Genomic DNA, 13,107 nt, shown 5'->3' on the forward strand with positions numbered 1-13,107 from the left:
GAAAGTCATCAAATCCTTAATGTAAGGACAAAGATAAAACAAGAACTTGAGGCAACAGAAGATGTATCTGCTCACATATCTTAGAGAAAGACAGAGACAAGCAGAGCAAGGAAGAAGAGCTCTCCCTCTTTGCTCTGCAGCTGATTCTCACCACATGATGGTTCTGCTGTCTCAGTCAGGCTTCCTTAATAAGGCAGGGACCATGGTCTGGTGGTGTTGTCCTGTATTATTTCCCCTAGTAAGTCCAAAAATATTTCTCAAATGTATTTTAGGAGCAGAAAATGGTTTACCTGGATTCAGATTCATATTTACTGTCTGACCATTGTAAACAGGGAGGTAGGCCATCTACAAGGAGTTGCCTCTCATTCAGGTTACTTGCCAGAGGTACACAAAAATTGTTCTCCTATTTCTGTATAATAAAAACCCAAAGAGCAGATAAAAAAATGACAGCATTTTATTTTCAATGTGAGAGGAAGAGGACAATTGGGCAACGTGAGATTTCTCTTTAGGGAGAAGAGAAAGCATAAGAAAATCTGTGCAGCATTAATTTTGTTCTAGAGCATTATGATTACTTAGGATAAAAAACACAAGTTTCATAAAATGTAACATCAGTAAAGGCATGGAAGAAGTATTTAACGAATAAAATAAATACTATGATTTTTCCTGATAGTTGAGCAACGATAGGAAGCATAACTATAAATACTTAAAGATTATGAATGTCAGAATGTTATATTAAAAATATTAATTAAATCATGAAAATAAAGAATAACAGTGGAGAGCATTTTAAAAAACCTTTGTTACTTATTCTTAGAATGAAAAGTTAATGTTAACTTAATTTTCATTCAGAATTAATGCTTAAAAGGCTTAGTTATTATTAAAGATAAACCAGTAAAGAAACTTAAGGAATGGGATATTATAAATGGGAGTAAAATAGTCTTGAATGAGAAATTTAAATTGATTATCAATACCTAGAAGATTATGAAGGAAAGAATGTAATTTAGTGTTTAAATAAAGCTTGGAAATGTAGTTGTAAATCACTGCTTGGATGTCATTTAAAAATCTACCATTTTATTTGATAAGAGAAACTTTGCTTAGCTAGTTCATGCCACCAACTGTAGAAAGCCCATTTTTCAAAGAAAAAGTACCTCAACATTTTTTTTCCTAAAACATAAATAATAAAAAAAAAACAACTGTGGGCTTTTCAAGCTCTTAGTGTCTTATTTTTTACATTCAATGTCTAGCCAAAACAAACAAAAGGAGCAGATAGTAAACAAACATTAAGCCAGATGGAATTCAAAAGTCTGACCTTGATACAGTTAGGCATCACACAACAGTATTTTAGCTAATGAGAGAACACATATACTATGGTGGTCTCACAAAATTATTTCATCCACTGATGTCAACATTCTTTATTACACTCTTTCATGTTCCAAAGGGAGGAAATTTCCCAATGATGCATTTTTCAGAACATTTCTTTGTTGTTAGGGGATACCAGATTATACACATTTCTATACTTTTTTCCCTGATGCCATAGGTACAAGGATTTTATATTTTAAAATATCATTAGAATCACTGTGATCTTTTTGAAATCTTTATCTCATTTTCTATTCCACCATTCATTACAGTGTTATGTTTTATCTAACTTTTATTTTTGGTACTGGGATTGAATCAGGGGTGCTCTATTACTGAGCTACGCTTCCTAGCCCTTCTTTATTTTTATTTTGGGTTAGGGTCTCAGGAAAATTGCAAAAATGGCTGGGAACTTATGATCTTCCTGTCTCAGCCTCCTGAGTTACTGGGATAACAGGTACACTACTATATTTGTCTTTTAGTTGAAATTTTTGATCTTTCATAAAATGAGTTAATATTTTCTTACTTACTAATTCTCAATTCTCTCCAATATTATCAACTTATGACAATTGTCTAAATTTTCCAGTTCTAATCTATTAATATAAAGAAGCTAAGATTTTTTATTTAATATAAAATTTAATATAAATATTTTTTATTTAATATAAAAATAAAATTAGATTTGAAAAATCACTAAATAGTACACATTATTTCTCTGAAAATTTACTAAAGAACAATGAGTACTTCTGAGAGAGATGGGACATGATCTGAAACTCCTGATTACAGGCATCTGATAAAGGTGCAAACTAGAAAGGAGAGTTGACTGAGGATCTTTCAAGAGACATATATCTTCTGGACACTGCTAAAGTTCATAAAAAAACAATTAGGGAAGATCAAACACTGTATGGCTGTGTGCACATTCCTATGTACATTCACTTAGGCCATGGAGAGTCTTGGTAGGGTGCATTCTGGGACAGGACATCTGCATAACTGAGACTTTGGTGTGGTGGTGGAGATGCTTCTCAGTAGAACAGAGAACACTTTGAATCCATTCCTCACTGTAAGCATGCAATGCTCCCATTTAAATATACAATTATATTTAAATGCATATACACCCACTGAAGTGCAAATACACAAACATACACAAAACCACATGGACACACACAACCATAAGGAATAACATACCTAGCATTAATAAATTACAATAACATATTTGCCTCCAATATTCATTTTAAATTATAAAAATAACAGTTATAACAAAATACTTTAAATCCTACTTCTGTCACATTCTTGTCAGAGGCAACTAAGCTTCTGAAATTAATGGAGCATATATGTAATTATTACTTTCTTTGTTTTAAAGTTTCACTGATACACTAGCAAAAACACTGCAACATTTGTCAATTGCTTTTTAAGTTTTTTTTTTATAATGTGAATATTTAGCTGCATATCTAGGTCAATATTTAATTACTTCTGAGAACATAGGTATGAATATTTTATGCCTTATTTATCCATGTCTTTTTTGTACATTGCTTGTTTATTAAAATGAGAGTAAAACAAAATGAAAATCACTATAGGTAATAAAAAATTCTCATTATCTCCAGTACTATAGCTGGATCTGGGTTAGAATCAGTTCTAGTTCATAGGTTAAAGGATGATAGCCTCTCTTCTTCATTTGCTGAGCATTTGCCTTAAATATGTATTGAATTTAGTGTTATATTATAGCTATATCAGATTATTATTTTAATAAATACAATTTTTCATATTCAATACGCTAGAATATATGTAATCTGAGAAATTAATATAATGTTCTAATATTAAATAATCTTTATATTACTTAGACAAATAGCTATCATATTAAAGCACATAATCTGTTATTTATTAGGGCTACAAATAAACTTAGGAGTCATCTGAATTTTTGAAATTCAAAAAGAATAAGATTATAGATTTTAGAAGAACTTGAAGATAATATAATTTACTTTTTAAACATGATATATAATTCACTTTGTAACAACTCTGGTTTCAATCATTTAACCGCAGTTAGAATTTCTCCACTCACATAGAGGTTGTTATCATTTAAATAAGCACATTTAATTTGCAGGCAACTGTAATGATTAAATTCTTTCTCATATTGAGATGAAATATTCTTTGCTTACATTCAGTTTAATTCAATATTCTGAAGTTATTCAGGATAAGCCTAATCTCTCAACTGAATGCTAGCTCATCAGGTATCAGAGACAACTATCAAAAATTGCTATCAAAGTTTCATAAATTGTGTCCTTTTCATTCTAAACATATCATTTTAATGTATATCACTATTTTGAGACATAACTATCCTACTTATTCTCCTAGATCCTCTAAAATTGTGATTCTAGAATAAAATTCAGAGATAGGTATACATTGACCTGGAAAGAAGTACATGTGATTCTATCTTTTCCTTGTGTAATACAATTATAATAATATACCTGTAATACTGTTGAATCCTTTACAGCATAGTATTTATATATTTTGCTAAGGTCTCTTATAAGTTTTATGTTATTAAAACCTATGGAATCAGTTAGATCTTTTTTTGTTTAACTTCTATGGGTCAAATTGTGATTCCCAAAAGATATGATGAAGTTTTTTTTTTTTAGCACATATTTAAAACTTATGAATTCTTTACTTCTGGAATTTTCCACACAACAACTTAGCATTGTAGCTGACCTAGTAACTAAAATTATGGAAAGGAAACTGAATAAGAGGGATCTCCTAGGAATGGCAAATAAGCACATCATCATCAGCCAGTAGGAAAATTCAAAATAAAATCACAATGAGGAGCTGGAGTTGTGACTCAGTGGCTCAGTGCTTGCCTTGCACGTATGAGGCACTGGGATCAATCCTCAGCACACAGTAAAAATATTTAGTTATTTTCCTGTCTTTTATTCTTTCTTAGCACCTTGATCATGCAGTTCTTATCCTGGTACTAGGTACTATGTTTGGAAATATGGTTTCCAAAATACATTCAAATTGAGATGAAGTTATACTGATTTAAGGTCTGACCTAACCCAATATGACTGGCAGTACTAGAAGTAGAAAAGACAGCCACGTGGAGTAGCACATGCCTATAATCTCAGTGCCTTGGGAAACTGAGGCAAGAGCATTGCAAGTTCAAGACCAACCTCAGTGCATTAGCAACTCAGCAAGGTGCTCCGCAACTTAGTGAGACCCTGTCTCTAAACGAAAAAAAAAAAAAAAGTCTGAAGATGTGGCTCAGTGGTAAAGCCCCTCTGTGTTCAATCCCCAGGACTGAAAAGAAAATAAAAGTGGAAAAGAGACTCAGCCACACACACAGAATGCCACTTGATGATGGAGACAGAGATTGGAGTGATATTTTCACAACTTAAGAAACAATAAAATTGTAGGTAAACAGCGAGAGCTAGAAGAAGACACGGAAAAGAATTTTCCTTAGAGCCTTTAGCATGATCCTATCTCTGTCCACCCCTTGATTTTGGACTTGTCACCACCAAAATTTTAAGACAGTAAATTTATGTTGTTTTAAGACATTCAGTTTAATTCATTATGGACAACCACAGTAAACAAATACAGGTTCTAGTCATGGGAAATGAGGTGGCACTGTGACAAATACCTAAAATTGTAGAGGTGGTTTGGGGGTAGAATATGAGTAGATACTGGAAGGATTTTTCACAAACTTTACAGGAAAAAAATATATATTTCCTTGAAGATATTGTTAATAGAAATATAAATGCAGAAAATGGGGTCAGGGGCCCTGACTGCAGCAGACTCTGAGTGCCTGAGCAGCTAAGCATGGTAAAAAATTCCTGCTCATTCCATGCACACAGGGTATCCTCATGGTCTCTTCTCAAAGGAATTTATACTTTCATAACTTGAGCCTGAAATGGCTGTGATTTTTACAATTTCTGAGATACCCTCAAATTATCTTTCTTCTTGTCTCTGTGCAAAGTACTTAGCATTTCTTTGGTGGTTTTAACAACCCACATTTTGCTTAGCCCTTTTACGGACACTTTTTCTGGCCAAACTACAAGTTTTTGAAATCTTTCTGCTCTGCTTTTTGCTTCTGATTATCAAAGTAAAGCTGAATTAAATCTTGGGCCAGCAATATCCATGCCACTGCCCGAATTGTGTGGTTTCTTGAATTTTATTCTGCCAGGTTAATTAGTCTATCACCATTAAATTCACAAAAAGTCTCAGGACACAGGCGAAATGTAGACATTTTTTCTTTTTTGTCAGAACAGAACATTAATGACCAAGAGTCCAAATTTTAATAGAGTCCTGCTCCTCTGAAACCTCATGAGCCCTGTATTTGCTGTCCACAGTCTTATCAGTATTCTGGTCTTCTTAGCGCCCATTAGAATCACCCATTAAGCTCTACTTACAGCATTCTAAAATTTTTCTAGCCTATATCTTTAAACTTTTCAAAACTTCTCCCCCCGCCCCACCTCTCCCACACCAGTTTCAAAGGCTTCTGAAACACATGGTAAGGTTAGTCACAGAAAAAACCCACTTTTTGGTACCAATTTCTGTTTTAGTCAGCTTTTCATCACTGTGACCAAAACACCAGATAAGAACAATTTTAGAGGAGAAAGAGTTTGTCAGGAGGAACGACTAAACTATGGTTTTTGAACTGTCCTGTGACAGAGGCAATGCCCCTCTGAAGAACTCTCAGTGTGAAGGTGCCAAAGAGATAGCCCAGTTGCTATGGTGATGCCCTGTTCAATTAGGGGGTTCTGTGCTAGCCACAGAGCTATTCAGTTTTTAACCTTGAGTTTCAGACACTGGCTGCTTGGGGGTAGAAAGTTAAGGGCACAAGCTGGTAATCATAATTAGGCTGTTCATACTCATGACCTTGACTCCACTTGCTCTGAAGAAAATTTCCCATGATAGCCCTTTTAATGATAAAACATACATAATAAACATTCTGAGCTTCCTGGTGGACAGTCTTCCTCCATCAGAATTTGGCTGAACCACCAAGTCCTGGCTTTTTCTCTATTTGTGTGCCTGTTTGTCTTTTCTCCATCACCTCATTGACCAATTTGGTTACCCCTGAATAATTGTTGTGCAGGTCACAAAATTTGGCCCTCAAAGAGGGACACTGGAAACTTACCATGCATGTTTTTTAAAGGAAAGAAAAGAGCAAGTTTTTATACAACTTGGTGTAAAAAAAACATGGGATAGTTAGGATCCAGAGTAAAAGAATCCCTCTGTTGCTTTGCTTAAAACTACGCTTAAATCAAGGAAGGTACAGTTGTCACAGTTTTTAAAATTTGTTACTAAAACATGCCTCTGGTTTCTTTAAGAGAGAGCTGTTAATGTTGAGAAATGGGAGAAAAGATAGACACATGAATAGAGAAAAAGCCCCGGGGCTTTGTGGTTCAGCCAATCACTTATGAAGACAGACTGACCACCAGAAATCTCAGTATGTTTATCATTAAAAGGGTTTTATCATTAAAAGGGTTATCCTGGGAAAGTTTCTTCAGAGCAAGTAGAGCCAAGGTCATGAGTTTAAGCAGCCCAATTATGATTATTAGCTTGCACCCTTAACTTTCCACCCCCTAGCAGCTGGTGTGTGAAACTCAAAAGTTAAAAAGTGAATAGCTCTGTGGCCAGCATAGAATCCCCTACTGAACAGGGCATCAGCCTAGCAACTGGGCTAAGTGTTTGGTACCTTCACACCAAGGGTTCTCTAGAGGGGCATCACCTGTCACAAGACAATTTGAAACTCATAGTTCATTCAGTTGCCACTCTCAAGAAAAGTTTACTTGGCATTTATAGTTTTACAGGGCTCAGTCTACAGACAGCTGACTCCATTTGCTTTGGGTCCATGGAGAAACACAGTGGAGAAAGACTGTGGAGGAGGAAAGCAGTTAAGGACATGGCAATCAAGAAGCAGAGAGGGCTTTGCTCACCAGTAACAAAATATAAGCCACAAAATCATGCTCCCAGTGATCTACCTCCTCAAACCACACCCTACCTGCCTTCAGTTATCACTAAGTTAATTAATTAATCTGTGAATTGGGCTACAACTCTCATTGTCTAATTATTTCACCTGTGAACCTTCTTGTATTGGCTTATACCTGAGCTTTGGGGGGGGGGGACAACTCATATCTAAATAATAACATATGTAGCTTAGGAAATTTTAATTAAGTGTAGATGTAGCTGGTTTATCCAGAAACTAAGAAAACTACTACCCCATTTATGATAGCCTCAAAAAAATACTTGGAAATCAGCTTAATGAAAGAGGTGAAAGACCTGTACAATGAAAACTACAAAACTCTAAAGAAAGAAATTAAAGAAGACATTAGAAGATGGAAAGATCTCCCTTGTTTTTGGATAGACAGAATTAATATTGTCAAAATGACCATACAACCAAAAGCACTATACAGATTTAATGCAATTCCAATCACAATTCCAATGACATTCCTCATAGAAATACAAAAGGAATCATGAAATAAATCTGGAAAAAATAAGAGATCCAGAATAGCCAAAGCAATCCTTAGCAACTTTTCACAATACTCCTTTATCATAACTTCTATTACTCTAGGGGTTTGAATTAGCCTTAGTTATAGTCTATTTTCCACTCTTTTTTAATCTTACAGCCAGAATCTTCCTTTAGATGCTCATCTAACAACCCAGTGCCTGTGATTCTGGCCATATGTGGACATGGTTATCCTTCAAAGTGATGACTCAGAGACCTGCATTCCTACCTGTTGTGACTCCATCATTCTCTATAAATGCATAGAGAAATGCATTGATAGAAAAAAATTAAGGATAAAAATAAAGAGTCACATACTGGAAATTTGAGCCTGACCTGAAAGCACTGAAAATGTATCCTCTCACACACAAATGATGGAGTTAATTACATTGATGAGAATTCATCACCATACTTACATACAAAAAAATATTGGAATTTAAATTATGTGCACTAGATAAAGATGATAAAGATTTTATCACAAAAGTGTTTCCACTAAAGTCGAAATTACTTCTTAAATAGCCATTTTCTTCTTATTATTCTTACACAATTAAAATACATATTATCCCCTAAGCCATATAAGCTATTAACAGTCACAATATATATTGTGAGTTCAAATAATCCATCATCTACATGATGAACTATTCTACCAGATTCAGTTATGGCTCTTACAGGTATAGAAATCTATGCACAAAAACAAATTACACCCATCCCCAACTCATTATTACATATGACAACTGCAACACAGTAATATCAATAACTTTCCCGTGAAATAGAAAGAATGGGAGACATCCTTAGGCACAAAAAAAAATTTCCCCTGCCCTGAGTCTGAGGAACTATTTTGAGGAGATAATGATCCCTATGTCTGGGAAAACATTTTTCTATTGTTTTCTCTGTACTGAGTTCATTATTTGGAAAATTATTTCTTGTGTTTTATTCTTCATGGATATGAAGAATATCCATGCTACTTGGAAAATCCTTTTGTTGAAGCAGAGGAAACTCTGAGCATTGCTTCTGAATAGTAAAATTTAGACCTTCAAATGATAGTCTAAGGATTTAATAAGTATAAACTCCCAAAAACAAATGTCGATTTTTTCTCTGATATGTGGAAGCTAACCCACAATTAGGGTGGGATGAAAGGGAAGAACAGAAATTCAGTAAACTAGACAAAGGAGGAATGAAGGGAAGGGAGGAGGCATAGAAAAAGGAAAGACATTGGAATTTATTTGACATAATTTTTCTATGTGTGTGTGTGTGTGTGTGTGTGTGTGTATATATATATATATATATATATATATATATATATATATATATCACAGTGAATCTCACATTATGTACATCCGTAAGAATGGGGTCCTAATTAGAATAACATATATTTCATGCTTCTGTAATTATATCAAAATATATTCTACTGTGGTGTACAATTAAAAAAAACTAGTAAAAAAAAAAGAGAGTAAAAGTCACTAAAAATTTCAAAAAGTTTATTTACAGGCTTATTTTTAAAGGAAATATAGTTCTTCTTAAGATTCAGTTGGACCTGGAGGAAATGTAAATATATGATAGTGAGATAAGTCAATTTTAAAAGGTTACTTACCATCTAATTCAGACTATATGGGAAAGTCAAAGCTATGGAGATAGTAAAAAAAAAAAAGTTTATCAAAGGTTTTCAGGGGTTGGGGTCGAGGGAGGAATGAGTAGGTAAAGCACAGCAGAATTTTAGGCAGTGAATCTATTATAAATGTTCTTTTAATGGTGCATCCATATCATTAAAATATGTAATGACCAAACTCATTGAATGAAAACCCTAAGAGTAAACTAAATGTAAACTATAGATAGACTTTGGGTGATAATGATGTGTCGATGTAAATTCACAATTGTAACAGATTTATCACCCTTGTGGGATGTTGATAAGAGGAAGAATATGCATTTGGTGGGTGTAAGGGGCATGTGGGGTGTCTCTGCTCCTTTTTTTCAAATTTTATGTGAATATAAAACTGTTCTGAAAATAAAGTCTAAAAAAAACTTGGCATCAATCCACTTATCTTCTTATGTAGAATTAATTCTGTTAGAATTATTTCTTAGGCATAATCCATAAGGATTCATGTATTTCTTTCCATCCTCACATGACACTTTCTGGTAAATTCTTGCTGTCTACTTGGAGGATACCAGAAACAAATGGTTTTGCTGTGAAGATAAAACATTCACCACTATATATGTTATTAGGTTGGTCTTTCATTTATTTTAAATAAGAAGTCTTATTAAAATTTTGTTACTGAAGAATTCTCTAATCTTTTCCTTTACTATAAAGATTTTGAAATAAGTTTTTATAAAATTTTGGCACATCATTTTATGATTTTCTACATTCTCCTTCATTTATGCCTTAAATCTCAATCTTATCTGGGTTCATCTTTTCTTTGGAACATTTCTTGTCAATGCAGCAAGTAGTAATCCAAACACACTATAATTCTGATGGTTTTTTTTCATTCTTTTGCCTGAATAGTCTGACTAGGACTTCTAGCATGTTGAATATAGGTAGTAAAAGGTAGCATCCTTACCTTGTTTCTGATGTTAAAGAAAATGTTTTCAGATTTCCATACTCAGTATAATGCTAGAAACTGTTTTGTTATAAATGTCATTTTTATGTTGAGGTATGTGCCTTGTATGTTGAATTTGTTTAACATTTTTATCATGAAGAGATGTTAAATTTTATCACATGCCTATTCTGTGTCAATTTAGAGAACCATATGGTTTTTGTCCTTCATTCTGTTGATATGATATGTCATATTTATTGATCTGCATATATTGAACTATCCAGGAATCTCTGGTATGAATCCCATTTGATGACAAAGAATATTTTCAGAGTGATATTTGGGTCAATTTACAGGTATCCTCTTGAGAAATGCTTGCCTCTTTGTTCATCAAAGATATGAATCATTAGTTTTTTTTTTTTGTGTGTGTGTGTGTGTTGTGTTTGTATGTATGTGTGTGGGGGAGTTTGTGTGTGTCTGTGTTTGGGTGCCAGTGAGTATGTGTGTGAGTCCTTGTATAGTTTGGGTATTAAAGTAATACTGGTCTTGTAGAATATGAAATATTCTTTCCTTTTCTATTTGTCTTTTTTTTTAATATAACAAGGATAATTTCTATAAGTTCTTTTTTGGAACATTTGGTAGAATTAAGCAATGAAGCTATCTGGTCCTTGGCATTATTTATTGGAACACTTTGTCATGTATCAATCTCATTAACTGCTATATATGTATTCAGGTTTTATATAACTTCATAGTTCAATCTTGGTAAGATGTATGTGTCCAAGAATTTGTCCATTTCTCATAGGTTATCAAATACATTGACATATAGTTGTTCAGAATAATGTGCAATGAATGATCCTTTATATTTTTGTGGTGTCAGTTTTAATGTCTCCCTTTTTATCTCTGATTTTATTTATTTGAGACATCTCTTCCTGAGATAGTCTAGTGAACGATTTTATCAATTTCGTCTATTTCTTTGAACAATCATCTCTTTGTTTCATTGATCTTCTGTATTTTTTAGTCTCTATTTCATTTACTTCTAGTCTGATTTATTATTTTTTTCCTTCCACTAATTTGGAGTTTGTTTTCCTAGTTCCTTGAGTTGCAGTGATAGACAGATTATTTGATATTTCTATGCTTTTGCTACTTTTGCTATATTCCATAGGGGATATGTTGGGTCTTCATTTTTATTTATTTCAAAAATTTTTTATATCCTTTTTGATTTCCTCTTTGATTCATTGTTTGTTCAAAGTTGAGTTCTTTAATGCCCACATATTGATATAGTTTCCAAAGTGTTTCCTGTTATTGATTTCTAGTTTTATTGCACTGTGGTCAAAGATGTTCTGTTTAATTTTTTTTTTTGGTTTGTTGAGACTTATTTTATGACCTATCATGTGACATATGCTGGAGAATGTTCCATGTGCTTATAGGAAGAATACGTATTTTGCAGCTGTCGGCTGAAATACTCTCTAGATATCTACTTAGTTCATTTGGACCGAAGTCCAATTTATCCCACTATTTGTTGAAATTTTGTCTGCATGATGTTTCTATGGCTGAATATGGCATATCAAATTCTAATTCTATTTTTGTCTTGGAGTCTACCTTTCCCTCTAGGTATACTAATGTTATTTGTGTACTCTCATATTAGGCCCCTATATAGTTAGAATTATGATGTCCTCATGCAACATTGACCTCTTTATCATTATAAAATTATATTCATTGTCTCTTTTCACTGCTTTTGATAAAGTCTACTTTTGTTATCTAAGTTTAGCTAATTCTGCTTTCTTTTGGGTTCCATTACATGAAATGTATTAATCTATGTTTTTCTAGTCATTGTATGTGTGTTCTTATAGATGATGTTTCTTACATGCAACATATAATCACATATGTTTTGTATGCATTCAGTCACTATGTGTCTTTAGAGAATTTACTGAATTTATATTCAAGGTAATCATTATAGGTAGGTCCTTACTACAATCATTTTGTAACTTATTTTGTAGTTTTATTACAGTTCTTTCTTTCCCCCTACTCATTCTCTTATAGTCTGTCTTAGTGATTAAGTGATTTACTCTAGTAATGTGTATGGTTTCTTCATTTTTGTTTTTGATTTATGCATTATATATTTTTTGCTTTGTATTTACACTGAGTACTATTAATAGCTCATGCCACTCTCTCCTTATCTGTAAGGTTTTTTTCTAAGAAGGCCTTCGTCAGGTAAAAATAGGGTGCCTTTATGTGTTATTTGTTTCTTTCACTGCCTTGAGAATTTTCTCTTTCTTTTTCCTTTGAGAGTTTGATTATAATATAACATGGGTAGATTTAATTGAGTTAAATATGACTAGTGAACTTTGATATTCTTGTACCTGAATATTTTCACCCTTCTCCAGATATGGGGATTTTTCTGTTATTGGTTTTTGTTTTTTTTTTCAAATAAACTTTCTACACCTTTGGTATCTTCCAAACCTTCTTGAACTCCAACAACCTGAATATTTGCTCTTTTCATACTGTTCAAAGTTCCTATAAACTTTCTTCATGTCTCTTCATTCTTTGTTCTTCTTTATGTGTTTCCAAATGAGTGTTTCAAGCTCACTCATTCTCCTCTGTTTGATTGATACTAGTATTGATTCGTTCATCAATTCTTTTTTAAATTTCACTTAGAGTATTTTTCAAATCCACTAATTTAAAATTCCTTGATTTTTAAACAATTTCTTTGATCTCTTTGTTAAGTATCTCTGTTAGAGTATTGAATTC

Source organism: Ictidomys tridecemlineatus, chromosome 11, assembly GCF_052094955.1.
Source record: "Ictidomys tridecemlineatus isolate mIctTri1 chromosome 11, mIctTri1.hap1, whole genome shotgun sequence".
Lineage (NCBI taxonomy): Eukaryota > Metazoa > Chordata > Mammalia > Rodentia > Sciuridae > Ictidomys > Ictidomys tridecemlineatus.